Genomic DNA, 14,122 nt, shown 5'->3' on the forward strand with positions numbered 1-14,122 from the left:
TGGCGTACATCGACTACTCCCCGTGCTGTCAAAATGGTGGGCCTACTGTCTGAGTAGACGGGCTCTACCATGGCTTGGTAGTCTCTACCTCTTAGACCAATAGCTGCCCGGCACCATATCATCATCTCACTTTTCGGGGGCATGGCAATAGGGAACGGGTCACACATTCTCACTCTACCAATCTCACCACCAGATATTTCCACCTGTTGCCGTTTCATCAGTGCCCGGATCTCTTTTTGGAGGACACGCTGCTGGCTGGAACTGGCGTTCTTGGCAACCTGCTGTAAAATGAGAATCACCTCTGCAAGACAATTTTCAATCAGGTTAGTTCCCAAGGTTATTCTAGGGTGACTCTCAGGACGGTCAATGTCCACAATGATCAGTCCTTGTGCCGCCAGTTCGACTTTACCGATTTTAATGGTCACCTCTTTGAACCCCACCTGCGGCACGGGCTGACCATTGCTGGCGATGATACTCAGGTCGTCATCTGGGTAGCGGGTTATGTCCGAGTCATTCCAGTACCCCTTAAAGAGCACGTACGGGATGGTAGTCACCTGTGACCCAGTGTCTAGTAGGGCACTCATAGGAATGCCATCCAGTACCACAGGCAAGACCGGACGTCCCCTTACATATTTATCACGCCAGTTCGATGGGCCTGATGATCTTATGCCTGGGGGTTGGCCCTCTGCCCCAGGTTCTGCCCGTTTAAATGACAGTACCTTGCCATATTTCCAGGTTGATTGCAGCGGCAGCAGATGGGTTGTCCGTCCTCGTTGTATCTGTCGCTGGGTCTTCCTCTGGACGATGGGATCCTCCTCTGTCGGTGCCACGGGACGTCCTCCGGTCCGGATACCAGCTGGATCTTTCCTGGAGGAGAGACCTGTAAAGACTGTACAGTTCGGGTTAGCGCGGCTACGCTTTTAGTTAGCTCTTGGACCTGATGGTGCAGGTCTGTAGCCGGGTTATTGTCCAAAGCCTGCGCACCAGCTCCTACAGGCTCTGCAGACAAGGGCGCTGCCTCTTGATAATAGGTAATAGCAGGGCGCCGGTGGGTTACAGCGCTACCCGGTGCCGGTTCTCGGAGCACCCGGATGGCCCTGTCCTTGAACTTTGCAAAGTCTAAACCAGGGTTCTGCAAGGCCATTGCACGCAACTGGGTTCGGTGGGCGTTGGACAGCTGACCCTCAATGAATTGCTCAGTTAACAGTTCATCTGCGTTCCGCACACTGTCAGGGTCTGCCTGTTTAATGGCTCCCAGGGCCTCTTGCAAACTCAAAGCATAGTCTCTTATACAGTCTTGGGCCCGCTGCTTGCACCCATAAAATCTCATTTTGATCTCGGCTGAGGTGCGGTTATCAAAAGTGTCCTTCAGACGGGCTAAGATCTCCTTCACAGTCTCCTTGTCCCTGACTGACCAGGACTTTACTTCGCGTTGGGCTGCGCCAGTTAGCTGGCCTATCAATATGCTCACTTTCTGGCCCTCCGTCAGGGGGTATACCTCAAATAGGCTGTACAGTCTCTCTTTAAAGTCGCTTAGGGTATGCGACTCCCTTGAGTATTGGGGCAGCCAGGCCGCTCCGGGGATGTAAGGCATTGTAAATGGCATTACTGCGGCAGTGGCCGCGCTGGTGGTAGAGGGTCCCTCCGTGTCCGTCATCTTCCTCCCCCCTAGTTAAGGGTGGCCTACCTTCCGACGATCCTCTTCTGTAGGCCGCGGCTCCGCTGGTGCTTCTCCGGACGAGGATCTTGCGTCGCGTCCTGGTGACGTCAGTGTCGCTCTCTCTCCCTTCCAGGACCTTGCGCAGCGTCGGTGCGTGGGGCGGAGCTTCGGTTCTCGCGCGCTTTCGGCGTCCACGCCCCTCTTCTTCCCGTGTGGCGTCCCGAAGATGGCGTTCCTATGGCGGGAAAACGACTGCGGATGGCGGGAAAACAGCTGCTGATGGCGAGAAACTTCTGAAGATGGCGGGAAACGGCTCCGGATGGCGGGAACCTTCACCACGGCAGGTATGACAGTCTTTTGAAGGCGTGCAGTACCCGGTGGTTGCGGGCACGAACTTCTGCCGACTACGCCAAAGTTGACGCGCCCCCTGGGCCGTGTGTGCACGTGCGTGGGTTACCCGGAGCCGGGTCTCTGGGGGTTGTAGTCTCCGTGGCGGCGACCCGGTCCCGTGGCTCAGGGTGGTCAAACCAGTGGCAATCTTTATAGGGTTTTTGTGGTTTAATGTCCGACTACGCCACCCGTGGATTGCGGTCAGGGTATACCGCCGCTGCGAGGCAGTCCGCTGAGGCTGGTGTGCTGTGCGCAGCTAAAGATGGGATAACTCCCCACGGGAAGAGTATGGCCTCAGGACAGGGAATGTGGATGATGGGAGTGATGGTGTGCGGGCGTCCCAGTACTAGTAGTGCTGTATGCAGTGAGAAAGCAGGAACGACTCAGAGTCTTTGCAGTGCAGTTCAGGGTCTTTACTGATGATATTAAGGCAGACCCTCCCGGGAGTACTGGCTAGCATAAGGGGCCTGGTCAGTCTGCGAGCAAGCAGGAGTTCCCCTGGCCAGATGGAGTTGTAGGCCTCCCCGTCTATCTGCACTCTTCCTGGCTACCTTGCTGTAAGCGAGTGGAAGTAGCCCACGTCCCTGGGTATACCGTGTGGTGCTCACCCGTATGGCTGGTGACTTGGGGCCTTCTGATAGCCTCCGCTCCTCGATGGCGGTGCTGGTACCTTCCTTGTGACTGAGCCTCCAGGCTTCTATGGCCAGAGGACCTGGAATCCCCTGCCGACTGGGTTCTGCTGCTGGACTTAGAGGTTCCCACAGCCTCGGACTCCGTTGTCCGGTAGTAGTCTCTTCAGCCAGGACGAGCAATATATCTGCTTCCAGTCCCTGGCACTCAGCTCCTGCTCCTACAGAGCTCCTGCTGTTTCTTGCCCTGTGTCTGGAACTTCACTACAGGCTCTGTCTCTAATCCCACCCCAGACCCAGTTTATATAGGGCAGATTCCTCCCCTCCCAGGTCTGGGCAGGAGGTGTTGCATGCTTAAGCGCTCCTGACCAGAGAAACCTCCCACTTGCTCTCAGACGTAATATTTCTATTACTGTGGTAACCAGACCCCTGGGGTGCCACACCTTCCTACAAAACGCAGATCTCTGCTGTGAAAGAATATCTAGCTTGTAGTGTTTGCAAAAGGTAGTATGTCCTGACCATGTGGCTGCAGTACATATCTGTTCAATGGTAGCCCCTGCTCTAGTAGCCCATGAGATGGAAACTGCTCTGGTAGAATGGGCTTTAATAATTTCAAGGGGAGACTGTCCTTCTGAAAGGTACGCTAGTCATGGATGTGATCCATCTAGCTAAGGATGGTTTTGAAGCCTACCTGCCTCTATTTTCCCCCAAAACTGTATGAAAAGATTAGAGTCTAATCTCCAGTTCCGAGTGACTTCCAAATAGGCCAATACTGCTCTGCGGACATCGAGATGGTGGAATTCTTCCTCCCTCGGATTCCTAGGGTTTTCGCAGAATGATGGAAGAACCACTTCTTGGTTTAAGGTCATCGATGACACCACCTTCGGGGAGAAACTTGGATCCAGTTTGAGAATGATGCAATTGACGCGCCCCCTGGGTCTGTGTTGTGCAGGGGATACCCGGAGCCGGATCGCTGGGGGTTGTAGTCTCAGTGTGGCGGTGACCCGGTCCGTGCGCAGGGCGGTCAAACCAGTAACAGTCTTAGGTAATAACAATTTCCGACTACGCCACCCGTGGATTGCGGTCAGTGGGGACCGCCGCTGCGCTGCAGACAACTGAGGCTGATGTTGTATGCGCAGCCAAGTATGGGATAACTCCCCACGGGAGAAGTATTGCCTCATGGCAGCTAGTGTGGATGATGGGAGTGATGGTGTGAGCGTCCCAGTAGTAATGGTGCTGGTGCGGCGATGAAACACAGAGACATGTGGTGCAGTTCAGGGTCTTTACTGATGGTATAAAACAGACCCTCCCGGGAGTACTGGTTAGCAGTAGGGGTCTGGTCAGTCTGTGAGCAAGCAGGATCTCCCCTGGCCAGGTGGAGTTGTAGGCCTCCCCGACTATCTGCACTCTTTCCTGGCTACCTTGCTCTATGCGGGTAGAAGTAGCCCACGTCCCTGAGTATACCGTGTGGTGCTCACCCGTATGGCCGGTGACTTGGGGCCTTCCGTTAGCCTCCGCTTCACGATGGCGGTGCTGGTCCCTTGCTTGTGACCGTGCCTCCGGGCTTCTAAGGCCAGAGGACATGGAATCCCCTGCCGGTTGGATTCTGCTGCTGGACCTGGATGTCCTCACAGCCTCGGACTCCGTGTCCGGGTTTAGTGTCTTCAGCCAAGGCGAGCTATCTAGCTTCCAGCCTCTGGCACTCGCTCCTGCTCCTACAGCGCTCCTGTTGTCACTTTCCCTGTGTCTGCTGTCCTCCAGACCTGACTGCATCTCTGTCTGGGACTTCACTCCTCTGCTTGTTCTGCAGGCCCTGTCTGTCTTAATCCCGCCCCAGACCCAGTTTATAAGGGCAGATTCCTCCCCTCCCAGGTCTGGGTGGGCCGTGTTGCATGCTTAGGGCTCCTGACCAGAGAAACCTCCCACTTGCTCTCAGACATAATATTTCTATTACTGTGGTAACCAGACCCCTGGGGTGCCACATTCCCCCCTAGTAAATTTTAGTACTCCGGGACTAAACACATTTTTTTTTTTAAAGAAACATAAATGCAGGGTATAACAATAACACAATAACATATTTACAAGTAGCTTTAGTTCTTTAAAGGTCACGACGTGTCCGTAACCGGGTGTCCATATCACCCAAGGTGAAGTTTGTGAAACAAGAGGGCGTCCATGTCACCCAAGGTGAAGCTTTAAGCGAAGTAGGGGACCTGTCCAAAGCAAACCTCTTGCGTTGGCCCTGGGCGTGGCTGCAAGGCTGAAGCTAGCTACTTTGGGCCGCAAGTAGGCCACGCCAGACAGCTTTTCTCTTCCGCGGCCGTCTTCGCAAGAGGCACCAAGGTGCAACTATCTACAAGAATTGTTCCGGTTATCCAGTGTCCATAACCTGTTAGTCCAAAGAAATCTGCAGGGTAACTGAGAAACATAATTAATAACAGGCAACAAACATAAACCATAAACAGTTAAACAGATAAATTCACAGTGCATTAGTTTAGATTTTCCAGCGAGCGGGCATCTGACCTCTAGTGACTCTAGTGGACCTACGGAGCTCACTAACTGGTCTTGCACTACAGGGTGTAGGAGGTGTTATGGGCAAGCTGGGCAGCTGTCTGCGCACTCTTTGGCTCACTAGGGGCACGGCAGGCTCACTACTAGCAGAGGGTTGATTCTCCTGTCCTGCTGGTGTGGACTCTTCGGCCTCCTGGGCCGGCTGCTCTTCCAGCTCTACCTGGTCTTCTGTAGGCACTTGAGGGGCTGGCTGGAGAAAGGTGAGGAAGGGCACCACGATAGCGTTGTTTACTTGTGTCCAGGACCGGGGAAAGTCTCCGAGTACGGTGCTGATCATTTCCTCCTTTTCCTCTACGGGTTGAGGGTCTTCCTGATCTTCATCCGTGCTTTGCAACTTCTCGGGGCACTTTTTCAGGTGGTCTCTGGAGACAGTGGCTGTGGTCTCTCCTCCATCCTTGCTGATGACGTACACCTTTGGATTATTGTGGCTTGAGGGCAGTACGGTGTACGGGTCCTTTTCCCACTGGTCGTCCAACTTATGGAGCCGCCTTTTTCTTTTCAAGACCTGTTCTCCAGGTACCAGGGGAACAGCGGGAGCATGTTGGTTATAAGTCCTCTCCTGCCTTTCTCTTGATTGACAGAGACTTCGCTTGACGCTCTTCTGTACTTTCCGGTACTGCTGTTGCCGTTCTGTATCCCAGTCTGCCTCTGGCGAGGTGTCCTCAGGTGTCAGGACTCCCATATCCAGGTCAACAGGCAGCTTACCAGGTCTTGCTCGCATTAGGTAAGCCGGGGTACAGTTGGTGGAACCTACCGGGATGTGGTTGTACAGGTCCACCAGATCGGGCAGTTTCTCAGGCCACAGACTGCGTTCTTCCAGGGGCAATGTTTTTAGCAGATCTATCACCTCCTGGTTCATCTTCTCGCAGAGTCCATTGGTTTGGGGGTGATAGGGCGCTGTTCTTATCTTCTTGCAGCCATACAGGTTGCAGAACTCCTGGAAGACCTCCGCTTCGAAGGCTGGTCCTTGGTCCGTCAGCACTTGGTCCGGGTACCCGTGTGGGCGGCAGAAGTGCAGCTGGAAGGCTCTGGCTGCTGTCTGAGCCGTCAGGTCTTTGACAGGGACCACCACCAGGAACCGGGAGTAGTGATCCACGATGGTTAGGGCGTAGACATACCCGCTTCTGCTTGGAGCCAGTTTAACATGGTCCAGAGCGACCAGTTCCAGCGGCTGCCTGGTGATGATAGGCTGCAGGGGAGTCCTCTGGCTGGCACGGTCCCTTCTTCTTAGATTGCACGGGCCACAGTCTCTGCACCACCTCTCAATGGCTCCTCTCATGCCTATCCAGTAGAACCGTTCACGCAGCAGGAACTCCAGCTTCTTCCATCCGAAGTGCCCTGCCCCATTGTGGTAGGCCTCCAGCACCATAGCTGCGTCCCGTCTCGGTACCACCACCTGCCAGATCAGTTCATGTGTCCGGGAATTGACCATTCTGCGGCACAACTTCTCCTTGTAGAGAAACAGTCTGCTCTTCTCCGTCCACAGTTGCTTGGTCTCTTCCGGAGCGTCTGGGTCCAGGCGGGCGTCAGCCTGGGTCAGCATCTCCTTCACCAGACGGACTGCGGGGTCACTGGCTTGAGTCTCCGCCCAGTTGTAGTGGGGTAAGGGGTTGAACGTAGCGGATCGCTGGCCCCTCACACGGTGGGAATACTGCGTAATCCCATGACTGTGAAACGCAGGGAGTTCGATCTCTTCCAATTCTTCTGGGTCCTCCCCTTCGTCCGGTAGGTTTGGCATCCTGGACAGGGCGTCCGCATTGGTATTGGAGCGTCCTGCCCGGTATTTGATTGTGAACTCAAAATTGGACAGGCGGGCCATCCATCTCTGCTCCAGAGCACCCAGTCTTGCAGTGTCCAGGTGTGTCAACGGGTTGTTGTCCGTGTACATGGTGAACCTGGAAGAGGCAAGGTAATGCTTAAAACGTTCAGTTACTGCCCACACCACTGCCAGGAACTCTAGCTTGAACGAGCTGTAATTCTCAGGGTTTCTTTCCGTGGGTCGCAGTTTTTGGCTGGCGTAAGCAATTACCCGTTCTCTCCCCTGCTGGATCTGGGACAGTATGGCTCCTAGCCCGATGTTGCTTGCGTCCGTGTGGAGGATAAAGGGCTGGCTGTAATCAGGGTACGCCAGGATTTCATCCCCCGTGAGGGCCATCTTCAGCTGGCGGAAGGACTCCTCTTCCAGCTTCTCCCATTTGAAGGGTGGCTTCTGGTTTTTGGCCTTCCTGGACTGACCTATCAGGAGGTCCTGCATAGGAGCTGCCTTCTTGGTAAAACCGGGAATGAATCTTCGGTAGTAGCCTACCAACCCGAGGAACTGCCGCACTTCCTTTATGCTGGATGGTCTTGGCCAGTCCTTAATCACAGTGATCTTGTCAGGGTCGTGGGCTACTCCGTCAGCACTCACCACGTGTCCCAGGTACTGTACCTTTGGCTTCAGTAGAAGACACTTTGAGGGTTTTACCTTTAGGCCATAGTTTGCCAGGGCTTCAAACACTTCTGCCAGGTGTTCCAGATGGTCCTCATAGGTCTTGGAATAGACGATGACGTCGTCCAGGTATAATAGGACCGTCTCGAAGTTCCGGTGTCCCAGACAGCATTCCATTAACCGTTGGAAGGTTCCTGGTGCGTTGCAGAGCCCGAACGGCATACAGTTAAATTCGCTGAGTCCCATCGGGGTGGTGAATGCGGTCTTCTCCCGGTCCGCCTCTGCTACAGGAACCTGCCAGTACCCGCTAGTGAGATCCAAAGTAGAGAAGAAGTTAGCAGATTTTAATGCAGCTAAGGACTCTTCTATCTTTGGTAACAGGTACGCATCTTTGTGTGTGATACGGTTGACCTTCCTGTAGTCTACACACATTCTCATGGTGTTGTCTTTCTTTTTCACTAAGACTAGTGGAGCTGCCCAGGGGCTACAGCTGTCCCTAATTACCCCAGCCTCCTTCATGTCTTTTAGCATCCCCTTGGCGTGTTGATAGTGTGCAGGGGGTATGGGTCGGTATCTCTCCTTTATAGGAGGGTGGTCTCCCGTGGGGATGTGATGTTCTACCCCCTTTACTCGCCCGAAGTCTAGCGGGTGTTTGCTAAACACTCTCTCGTACTCTTGAACCACCCGGTAGACTCCCTGTTTTTGGTGTGAGGGAGTGGAGTCAGTACCCAAATGCAGTTGCTGACACCAGTCTTCCATTGCTTTCTTAGAGCCGTTACCTTCCTCTGGTTGAGATGGAGGCAAGGGTTCCACGGCCTGTGCAGAGTTCTGGTTGATGGTGAACAATTTGGCTAGCGTGGCATACCGGGGCAGGTATACTTCTCTCTCCCCAATATTGATGATGCGGACGGGCACCCTCCCATGGCGTACATCGACCACCCCCCGTGCTGTCAAAATGGTGAGCCTACTGTCTGAGTAGACGGGTTCTACCATTGCTTGGTAGTCTCTACCTCTTAGACCAATAGCTGCCCGGCACCAAATCATCATCTCACTTTTTGGGGGCATGGCAATAGGGAACGGGTCACACATACTCACGCTACCTATCTGACCACCAGATAGTTCCACTTGTTGCCGCTTCATCAGTGCCCGGATCTCTTTTTGGAGCACACGCTGCTGGCTGGAACTGGCGTTCTTTGCAACCTGCTGCAAAATAAGAATCACCTCTGCAAGACAGTTTTCAATTACGTTAGTACCTAGGGTTGTTTTTGGGTGACTCTCGCGACGGTCAATGTCCACAATGATAAGTCCTTGTGCCGGCAGTTCAACTTTACCGACCTTGATGGTCACCTCCTTAAATCCTATCTGTGGCACGGGCTGACCATTGCTGGCTATAATGCTCAGGTCGTCATCTGGGTAGCGGGTTATGTCCGAGTCATTCCAGCACCGCTTGAAGAGCACGTACGGGATGGTGGTGACCTGTGACTCGGTGTCTAGTAGGGCACTCATAGGAATGCCATCCAGTACCACAGGCAAGACCGGACGTCCCCCTACGTATTTGTCATGCCAGTTTGATGGGCCTGATGATCTTATGCCTGGGGATTGGCCCTCTACCCCAGGTTGTGCCCGTTTAAATGACAGTACCTTGCCATATGTCCGGGTTGATTGCAGCGGCGGCAGATGGGTCGTCCGTCCTCGTTGTATCGGTCACTGGGTCTTCCTCTGGCCGGTGGGGTCCTCCTCAGTCGGCGCCATGGGACATCCTCCGGTCCGGATGCCAGCTGGATCTTTCCTGAAGAAGAGACCTGTAAAGACTGCCCAGTTCTGGTTAGCGCGGCAACGCTCTTAGTCAGTTCTTGGACCTGATGGTGCAGGTCTGTTGCCGGGTAATTGTTCAAAGCCTGCGCATCAGCTCCCACAGGCCCTGCAGACAAGGGCGCCGTCTCCTGGTGATAAGTGATAGTAGGGCGCCTGTGGGTCACAGCGCCACCTGGTGCCAGTTCTCGGAGCACCCGGATGGCTCTGTCCTTGAACTGTGCAAAGTCCAGGTCAGGGTCCTGTAAGGCCATTGCCCGCAACTGGGTTCGGTGGGCATTGCACAGTAGACCGTCTATAAATTGTTCGGTCAACAGCTTGTCTTCATTTCCCACGCTGTCAGGGTCTGCCTGCTTAATGGCTCTCAGGGCCTCTTGTAGGTTTAGAGCATAGTCTCTTATACTTTCATGTGCCCGTTGTTTGCACCCATAAAATCTGAGCTTTATTTCGGCTGAGGTGCGGGTATCAAATGTGTCTTTCAGCCGGGCTAGTATCTCTCTGACAGTCCTCTTCTTCCCAGGTGACCAGGACTTTACCTCCCTTTGGGCTGCCCCGATTAACTGGGCCACCAGAATGCTCACTTTTTGCTCTTCTGTGAGGGGGTATATCTGGAAGAGGCTATCAAGTCTTTCCCTAAAGTCACTCAGGGTATGTGACTCCCCTGAGTACTGGGGTAGCCAGGTTGCCCCCGGGATATAGGGCATGGTGAATAGCATGACCGCTGCAGCGGTTGCGCTGGCGGTGGCTGTGGCAGTGGAGCTCCCCTCGGTGTCCGACATCCTTCTTCCCCCCTAGTGGACCGTGGCCTACCTTGCGATGCTCTTCTTCCGTAGGCCGCGGTTCCGCAGTCAATCGTCGGGGTCGAGGACCTGGCGTCGCGCTCCGATGACGTCAGCGTCGCTCTTTCTCCCTTCCAGGACCTTGCGCAGCGTCGGTGCATGGGGCGGAGCTTCGGATCTCGCGCGCTTTCGGCGTCCACGCACCTCTTCTTCCCACGCGGCGTCCTGAAGATGGCGTCCGATGGCGGGAAGCAGCCGCGGATGGCGGGAAGACGGCAGAAGACGGCGGGAAACGGTCCAAGATGGCGTCCGATGGCGGGAAACGACTCCGGACAGCGGGAAACTTCACCACAGGTAAGTATAAAAGTCTTTTTCAGGCACGCAGTACCCGGTGGTTGCGGGCACGAAATCCTGCCGACTACGCCAAAGTTGACGCGCTCCCTGGGTCTGTGTTGTGCAGGGGATACCCGGAGCTGGATCGCTGGGGGTTGTAGTCTCAGTGTGGCGGTGACCCGGTCCGTGCCCAGGGCGGTCAAACCAGTGGCAGTCTTAGGTAATAACAATGTCCGACTACGCCACCCGTGGATTGCGGTCAGTGGGGACCGCCGCTGCGCTGCAGACCGCTGAGGCTGATGTTGTATGCGCAGCTAAGTATGGGATAACTCCCCACGGGAGAAGTATTGCCTCAGGGCAGCTAGTGTGGATGATGGGAGTGATGGTGTGAGCGTCCCAGTAGTAATGGTGCTGGTGCGGCGATGAAACACAGAGACGTGTGGTGCAGTTCAGGGTCTTTACTGATGGTATAAAACAGACCCTCCCGGGAGTACTGGTTAGCAGTAGGGGTCTGGTCAGTCTGTGAGCAAGCAGGATCTCCCCTGGCCAGGTGGAGTTGTAGGCCTCCCCGACTATCTGCACTCTTTCCTGGCTACCTTGCTCTATGCGGGTAGAAGTAGCCCACGTTCCTGAGTATACCGTGTGGTGCTCACCCGTATGGCCGGTGACTTGGGGCCTTCCGTTAGCCTCCGCTTCACGATGGCGGTGCTGGTCCCTTGCTTGTGACCGTGCCTCCGGGCTTCTAAGGCCAGAGGACATGGAATCCCCTGCCGGTTGGATTCTGCTGCTGGACCTGGATGTCCTCACAGCCTCGGACTCCGTGTCCGGGTTTAGTGTCTTCAGCCAAGGCGAGCTATCTAGCTTCCAGCCTCTGGCACTCACTCCTGCTCCTACAGCGCTCCTGTTGTCACTTTCCCTGTGTCTGCTGTCCTCCAGACCTGACTGCGTCTCTGTCTGGGACTTCACTCCTCTGCTTGTTCTGCAGGCCCTGTCTGTCTTAATCCCGCCCCAGACCCAGTTTATAAGGGCAGATTCCTCCCCTCCCAGGTCTGGGTGGGCCGTGTTGCATGCTTAGGGCTCCTGACCAGAGAAACCTCCCACTTGCTCTCAGACATAATATTTCTATTACTGTGGTAACCAGACCCCTGGGGTGCCACATTATCATCCCTAATCTTCATACATGGCTCGACAACAGAGAGAACCTGGATTAAACCCAACTGTTTAGCCATGGCAATTGCCACCAAGAAGACTGTTTTCAGAGTCAAGTTCTTTATTTTTAATTCATGAACTGGGCCGAAGGCAGGTTTGCAAGGGACTTTCAGGACAAGACTAAGTCTCTGGATTGCCGTGACAAATCTGATTATCCAGGGATGCGAGGACAATGATGTATCGAAGAAAGCACTTAGTGCCGCAATCTGTACCTTCAAGGTACTAGGTCTAAGACCTGTGTCAAATCCCGCCTGCAAGAAATCAAGGATCGCAGGGATGTCTGGTTGAAAGATGTCTACCATCCTGTTGAACTGACAAAAGGTCCTCCAGACTTTTTTATATATGGCTTGGGTTACAGGTTTTCTACTAGCCTGCATAATCTGGATCACTCTGGCGGATAAGCCTTTGGTCTGCAGGAGCCAGGCTGAAAGCTGGAGTTGTTGAAGATTCCAATGCAACAGTGGAACTTGCGCCAGAAGATCTTCCTGTAGTGGTAAAATGATTGGGTCTTCTAACACTACATGACATAGAAGGGAGAACCAACTCCTTCTTGGCCAGAATGGGACAATTGCTATGACTGTCGCCCGATCTTCCTGAATCTTCCGCAGCACTCTCGGAATTAGGGGAACAGGTGGGAAGGCATATGCTAGACCCTCAATACTGTGAGAGAGCATCCACTGCCAGAGGATGATCTCCTGGGTCGCGAGAGAAGAAAGATGTCATCTTCGCATTCGTTCTGGATGCAAACAGGTCTAGGTGAGGCTGACCCCATCTGCGAGTCAGTTGTTGGAACACCTCTTCGTTCAGTTCCCATTCCGAAGCCTTCATTTGACGCCTGCTGAGGTAGTCTGCCTCTTGATTGTCGGATCCCCGAAGGCAAACTGCTGAAATGGAGCTCACTATCTTCTCTATGCCTAAGATTATCCTGTTGGCCAGAGACTGGAGAAGTAGATGTCTTGGTCCGCCCTGAAGTCTGATGAAGGAGACTGCCATGATGTTGCCATGACAGATCTTCACATGTCTGTCTCTCAAGACAGCCCGGCTTCTCTGTAGGGCTTCCCAAATCGCCTGTAGTTCCCGAAAATTCGATTATCGGGTCCGAATCTCTGTGGACCATGTTCCTTAAAGATAACAATCTCCCACTCGAGCTCTCCATCCTGAGAGACCTGCGTCTGTGGTCACTAAAAGACAAGGTTCCAGAATCCACTGCACTCCCTTCTGTAGATTCTTCTGGTCGAACCACCAGTGTAGATAGTCCTGGGTGTCTCTGAACAAAGACATCTTCATGTCTAGGTAATTCTGATGTCTGTCTGTCACTTCCAGGATGGATTTCTGTAGAGGCCTGGAATGGAACTGGCTCCATCTGACGCAGGTGATGCATGACGTCATGATTCCCAAAATACAAATTTCCTTTCGAATCTAAGGTTTTTTCTCTCTTGCAAAATAACGAATCCTTTGTGGGATTGAGAGCATCCTGTCTTCCGGGAGATAAGACATTCGCATTCGGGAGTCGAGATAGACTCCCAGGAAGATGCGTGAAGTACTTGGGACAAGACTCGATTTTTCTTTGTTCACAATCAAACCCAGGCTGGTTAATGTCTGTAGGACAAATTCCAGATGTTGAGTCATACATAGAGGGCATCCAGCCACCAACAGAAAGTCGTCCAAGTACAGAATGATGGTAATATCCCTGAGTCGGATATAGGCTACCACCTCTGCCATGATCTTCTTAAAGATTCTGGGAGCAGATGACAGGACAAAGGGAAGACATTGGAATTGGTAGTGTAGAATCTGACTGCCTGATGGTAGTGCAAGCCTCAGATATGGCTGACTTGAGGAATGTATCGGCAGGTGGTAATATACATCCCTGAGGTCCAGGGTGCACATTACCGCATCTGTGTCTATTAGAGGAATGGCTGATCTCACTGATTCCATGCGGAATTTTTTGTAGCGGACCCATAGGTTTAGGGGTTTCAGATTGATAATTGAACGGAACTCCCCTGATGGTTTTTTTTACTGAAAACAGAGAGGAGTAATGGCCCCAATGTTGGTCGTGTTCTGGAATTGGAACAATAACCTTCTGTTGTAGAAGCTTCTCTATGACTGCATGTAGGCGGGAAAGTGAGGTAGGGGAACCCTTTGTCAGGCGGAATTTTTGAGGGGGATTTTGAGAAAACTCTATCCTGTAACCCTGCGCTATAGTTGTTAATATCCAGGGATTTTGAGTGACCCGATGCCAACTGTTTTTGAAAAACCTTAATCGCCCCCCTACTCTGACATAGTCATTGCCGTTTTGAACGGGAGCTAGTACTGA

This window comes from Phyllobates terribilis, unplaced genomic scaffold (assembly GCF_046119375.1).
Source record: "Phyllobates terribilis strain yellow unplaced genomic scaffold, ASM4611937v1 Scaffold_1__5_contigs__length_1240528914, whole genome shotgun sequence".
NCBI classification, from domain to species: Eukaryota; Metazoa; Chordata; class Amphibia; order Anura; family Dendrobatidae; genus Phyllobates; species Phyllobates terribilis.